The sequence below is a fragment of the Oryza glaberrima genome, chromosome 9, assembly GCF_000147395.1.
Source record: "Oryza glaberrima chromosome 9, OglaRS2, whole genome shotgun sequence".
Lineage (NCBI taxonomy): Eukaryota > Viridiplantae > Streptophyta > Magnoliopsida > Poales > Poaceae > Oryza > Oryza glaberrima.
In genome coordinates this window covers 4,696,882-4,703,183 of record NC_068334.1, presented here as the reverse complement: position 1 = coordinate 4,703,183, position 6,302 = coordinate 4,696,882, and the positions used below count along the sequence as shown (strand labels likewise).

Genomic DNA, 6,302 nt, shown 5'->3' with positions numbered 1-6,302 from the left:
CGATTTCATTTCAGGAAGGAAAGAGATAGAGTTTTTATAACATTCAGGTTACAAGGATCCCAAGATCCCCCTAGGGGCAGCAAGAGGGGAAAAAACAAAATTTTAAGACGTAGCTGCTCTGTTGATCCAGGAGTTGTTGACTTGGCATGCACGGATCGGCAGGTTATTAATTCGTTCAGCAAGCAACGTACCTTTGCAAATAGACTCTTCAGTTCTTAACTTTCTCCTTAACATAATTCGGCCTGTATGGTAAAATAGCATAATTTGTCATGCATTCCTTGCGCCGCTAATTAAGTAATTATATCTATACTAATATAAAAAGGAGGAGTTGCCCCCTCCAATCCTACAGGCCAAATCATCCGGATGAATCCCTACCGTCCATTCGCATTCGCAGCAATCCTACGGTGAATTCACGGAAAACCCCCGGCCCACACGTGGACACGCGGAGCGAAATCCCTGCTACCGCAGAATTCGTCAGCGCGATAACCCCGCCGCCGCAAAATCCTCCGCACTAACCCCGCCGGCCGCCGCCATCATCCGCACGATGAACCGCTCCTCCAACGTCGCTGCACATATCCTACCGCCAGCCTTCTCTCTTTCTTCGCCGCGTGCTACTCGCTGCCTCGCTCCTCCTCGCCCCACGCCTCCTCACGAGTCCCCGCCGCTGCCGCACTCCACTGCCGGACCAGCCCCTCACTGACGTCCTCACGAGTCCCCGCCGCCGCGGCACTCCACCGATCTGCGCCTCCTCACGTGTCCCCCTATGGCCACCGCCGCCGGGCTCCACCGCCGGACCAGAGCCCGGGACTTCTCCCGATGGCGCCGAGGTCGTTCCCTGCCGCCACCGTGGTGGTTCCCCATTCAGCCGGGGCCCCTCCCAGGGTTGTCCTCAATGGCGCCTGGGTGGTCTGCCCTTCCGCCGAACCCGCTGCGGTGCACGCACGCTGGTCTACGACTCTCCTCCCCGCCGGCGCCGAGGTGGACCACAACCCTTTTGCGCCATATGCATCGGCCCTGTTCGATCTGTGGACGCCTGACAGCTGCAGCACGCCTCAGCTCCAGTGCTCCATGGATACCAAATTCATGTGGAAGAACATGTACATGAGATATTCATCAAACAACTTTATCTTCAAATAAAGGTCAACTCTAGCAAATGCATTTACGTTACTGACAGACTTCAACGGATGCTAATGTGTAATCTATATATGTAGTGGTCAACTAGAGTAGGTATTGACTAATTTTCTGACAAATATGTAGAGGACAACGATTTACTAATTGACTGCCTTACTTTTTTTTCTTAAATATTCATACATATTTGAACAGGTATACTTGGCAAGTTGGCAATACTGCGTTACTTATTTAACTGCAGTCACGTTTAGAAGACAACGTGATATAGGAAGACATATGCTAAGAAAAAGGAAGCTCAGCTTCAGAAGAACTGTGAGAGCCTTAATTAATTCTTATATATTCTTATATTGATCGAGTTAAACTGCGTGCAACTACATTTGTTCCGAGCATTTCCTGCTTTATGAATTCCTAAGTTGAAAAAAGTTGGTTTCCTTGGTAAATTTAGTGGATAACCGAGACTTGAACCTATTCATTACTTAAATTGTGATAGATACTTGAGTTGTTCAATCTATTTTGCTTATTCCATTCTATATGATGGTAGTCCTCTGGGAGATCTACTGTACTAATTTTGTCTTTTAAGCTGCCATTGCAAATGCGATTCTCATCGCTTGTCTTTATATTTTATTGATGACCGAGGACACTGATTTTGTCCAAACACCTTTTTGAAACCCTATTTAATTAACTATAGATTCACTCTCTCTTGGTAGGGAATCGTTGTGATATCACCAAATAGTTCAAATTTGAAATTTGTACTTGTAGTGCAGCCAAATCAAATTTGGAGCTACCAAGAAACATGCAAATACTTTTTTTAGATAATAATGAACATGCACATACTTAGGTGGCATCACTGTAACGATTATGAGTTCGAATAATATGATCCAATGGTCCGATGCTCTCAGCTTCAGTTTCTGTTGACTGAAAGTTTCTTTACATTATATTTTCTGTAAGTATAATTATTATGTACTTTTATTACAGCTTGTGATGTTAATCTGCAGCAAGCTGAAAGTGCTTTATCAGAGTTGAACCAGGCCCCTGCTACCTATAATGACTCAGGTATTAAATTTAGAAGTTACTAAAAAAACTCTCCTGGATCTGATTTTACACAACTTAGTGAAAGAGGACGAGGTGGGCTGTCCACTGTCCATTTATTTTTATTGAAGCTTTTTTTCTTTCATTTTTTCCCTTCAAAGATATGTGGATGGCGAGGCATGGATAAATATTACTCCCTCCATTTCACAATGTAAGTCATTGTAGCATTTCCTACATTTATATTGATGTTAATGAATCTAGACATATATATCTATCTAGATTAATTAACAACAATATGAATATGGGAAATGTTAGAATAACTTACATTGTGAAACGGAGGAAGTATTTTTCTTTCCAATCTAATATGTGCATTTTTTCTCTCAAAAAATAGTCTTACGTCATATGTGTGTGGGGCCAACTGATATATGTATCAATAGCCATGATTTATACATGATCGATGGAACATTGTGGTCTGTAGGCAGTGGCCAAAGAGAGAGTGCTATTTGATAGTGTTTAATGAGTGAGGCAAACACAGAAAAGTTTCAACTATATACTATCTTTTTGCTCATCTCAGGCCCATTCGAAGGGGTTTGGGCTACTAGGACAATAAACATCCCGGATGCGAAATCCCTTCCAGTGCTCAATTAAAGGTGAGTGCACATGCTTCTTCATCTACTTAACTTTCTTTTAACTCTTGGTTTAATGTTTTCTTATTACATTACCAAAATTAACAAAAATGTTCATGCTTTTAACTAACTCTGCGTTTTGAGCTTACTGCTATATGTTTTAGCCCTGTTCACAGACATTGTGGATATGTTTATTTGAGATGGATCCTTTTCCCAATCTGAATGTGGATTTGAGCTTCCACTCTTTCCTTGGGTGGAATCCCATGAAAGACATTGGTGGCTGCCAATTCAACTCTAGGTCTATCATCTATGCATATTTTAGCTATATGGTCTTTTAAGATTAGTATTGTGACCAAGGAAAGTATTTTATAAAGGTGGTTTTAACAACCTTCTGGTCCAATGCACATCAAAATAATCCTATGTAAGAAAGGAAATAATTTGGACATGTTCACATAATCTTACACTGTACAGTCTGTACTTGATATGCATAGTTGTTACTTCAAATGTTAAGGTTTCTCCAGCCTTATCACACTTAACATGTCCTTTTTTACCTCAATTAAGGCAACTACGTTTAGTACTATTCTAGAACACTAACTGTGAGACAATGTTCTGAAAGTGAACGATATTATAAACTTCTGTGGTTTACAGGACGACGCCCTGTCTACCTTCGCCATTCGCTCCCCCCTTCAGTCTACTTCCCTCCTTCTCCCCTCTATCGTGTGGTTTGTGTAACCCATTTGATTTTTTTCTATATAGATTCAGGCATAATGCCACGCTATTGAGCAGAAAAACCTTCGCAATTTCACATAAAGGATTTAATTGGCTTTGTAAGTAATATTCTCTTTCTCCCTTTTGTTTCCAAGGTCAATGGGGTCATCTTCCTATATTGGAACAGGAAAGCGAATGGAATGTAGTTTAGTTGGAGGAGGTTAACCTGCTGTTAGTGCTTTTTTAGACTAAGTTTTTGTTGGTTCAGAGGTGATAGACTTATTAACTACTACATGCCTTTTGGTTAGGAAATAGCCAAGGGCCCTACAAGATTAGCAGGAGTGGCTTTTGCAGCTGATCTAATTTGAGTGTCTACAACTCTCTGAATTCCAATGTAGTGTCACTACTAATTTTAATAGTTGAACTCTCTCAATACGTATTCCACATCTCTCTATGCATATCAAGTATCTGATTATAGCGCTACCAATCCCCATCATCACTTCATCATGCAGAAGCTAGCTGTGGAGCACTACATAAGGGTACAAATCCAATGTCTCCTGTGTTGATCATGTATTTGCCTTAGATTCAACCTTTCAGTAGGTGTAGAAGTTAGACCATTGACCACATGTCATGTTTATTACTATTTTTCTGGTTTGTATTGTATAGAGTATGTGAATTGAAAGCAGTACGCAGAATGTGTTAAATAGGTAACTATGTGCTTTGTTATTAATATGGTCCGCCAGTCTGAAGATTATATATGTAACAATCTGCTAATGGAACAAAACTGAATATCTGTGGTGTGCTATCTGCTTTTGAATATCTAGATAACTCTCATGGGGCATGTTTGTCGTTTCCTTTTTGGGATTCACTGATGTGAATGATTTTAAATCAAATTAGGAGTTTTTGTTTTTGTTTTTTTTCTAAAGATAAGTGTAACTCTAGGCTTGAGGTCATCTTTTGACCCATGCAGTAAGCAGATAGTATAATCAGTCTTTTCTTTTACTTTATTTTCTTGCGTGTGCTTCCATATATGATGTAGCGCAGTTTCTTTTCACCAAACAGTCATATTATATATTCTTTTTCAAAATCATATCTGGTTTCAAAACTATTGAAACATATAGCTTTGCCTCAGCCTGCCATCTGTTGGAGCTATGTTACACTGAAGCTAATTTTCGACTAATCTAGAGTCATCTTGATGAAACAAGGCATAAAACTTGATTACTTTGCAATTTTTTACATGCTAATATATAAAAGGACGTGTATTGCACGTGCATGATTACTAGTATGTTCTAAAAGGAAAACTCGAAATTGTAAACAAGAAAAACAAATCTTTAGTCTGAAATTTATGCTCCAAAATATGAGCGAGAATTTGCAGATTTACTAGCCTATATTATTGTTTCTCTATATATTTCCTATGTGAAAATGGCATTTATTTCTCTGTTCCCTGACTAACCTGCCACTCTTGCAAAGTTGCTGATTGCCTTTAGGCTACAAAATTAATCAAATAGGATGCCTCCTTCAGTCATTTGGCCTTTCAGTATCCAATATTCTATATATGGTAGGGTGAAAATTCATGAGAAAATCCATTGTTTACCCCTGAAATTTTAGCTAATCCCTTCTATGACCTTGAATTTTGCTTACTTCTTTGTATACCCCAAAATTTGATTTTGATCCCTTCCATGCCCTTCCCGTCAGTTGACCGTCTAATTTTTATAAAAATGACCATTTTACCATTCGGATGAACATAGAAATTTATGAATTACATTATTGAAACTGCAAAAATTTATCGCATGAGACTTTTTTAGTTATGAATTTTCTACAGGATACATTATTTATGAAATATGAAAGCGCCCAATTAAAAAATCTATTATCCTATTAAAATTTCAAATAAAAATTTTAATTTATTGCATTTGTTTTATTTTCAAAATTTATGTTAAAATTTTCTGCACTAATTATTTAGTCTCATTAGTTTCATAAAATGCACATATCATGCACTCAAACAAAATTTTCAATCGTTTTTCAAGCTTATATTCAAACTTAAATCATCAAGGGCATAAAAGATATTTGCTACCAAACTTAACAGTGAAATGAAGAAAAATGTAACGGCATGAGCATGGAATGGATCAAATTGAAATTTTAGGGATGTAGAAGGCATTGGGTAAATTTCAGTGGTATGAAAGGGATTAAATGAATTTTCAAGGGTATGCAGGAAATTTACTCAAAATTGATATATTGTCAATCTCAAGATAGGCCAGGTCAGTCTTTCGAAGATACTCATACGGGTACGGTATGCATGTGTATTCATAGAGTGAGTGTGCGTTTTTTTTGGGCGCTTGCATTTGTACTTTGTTTGTCAAAAAAAAATCATGCAAAACTTGTTCGTTAAGCCATTTTACCGCATTCTTCTGGATATATTTTAGAGGTTTTCTGACCCAACAAGAGATGGAAAATTATCTCCCAATAAAAAGGAAATCAACATTTTTTTTTACCATAGTGACTGCAACGAACCATCAGAAGAAGAGGCTGCAGACCTAGGATATGAAAACCCCAAAACGCTACAGCACTGCCAAGCTGAGCTATGTATATTATAATCTGAAAAATATTTAAATCATAAATTTTCACTCTACAGTTTATTATAGGTGTTTATTTGTCACTTTAATTTGATAGCTAGCTTTGTTTTCATGATTGTCACAAAGATATATAGGTAAAAAAAATTGTATCTTAAGTTATTCTTAAATACCACACTTCAAAATTTAAATCACTTCGAAATATAATATGAAGCAAAAAGGCAAGAAAATTCACATTTTTAAT

General features: G+C 38.0%; 1 long non-coding RNA gene across 2 annotated transcripts; it reads left to right on the top strand.

Moving 5' to 3' along the window:
- Window positions 1–463: 463 nt before the first annotated feature.
- LOC127785026 (uncharacterized) lies at window positions 464–4,263 on the top strand. Of its 2 annotated transcripts, XR_008019651.1 has the most exons (5): window positions 464–1,139; window positions 1,324–1,440; window positions 2,104–2,181; window positions 2,732–2,807; window positions 3,432–4,263. It is a non-coding gene; the product is annotated as an uncharacterized LOC127785026 (long non-coding RNA). The 2 variants fall into 2 exon arrangements; XR_008019650.1 differs by having other exon boundaries at window positions 464–1,440.
- Window positions 4,264–6,302: the final 2,039 nt, after the last annotated feature.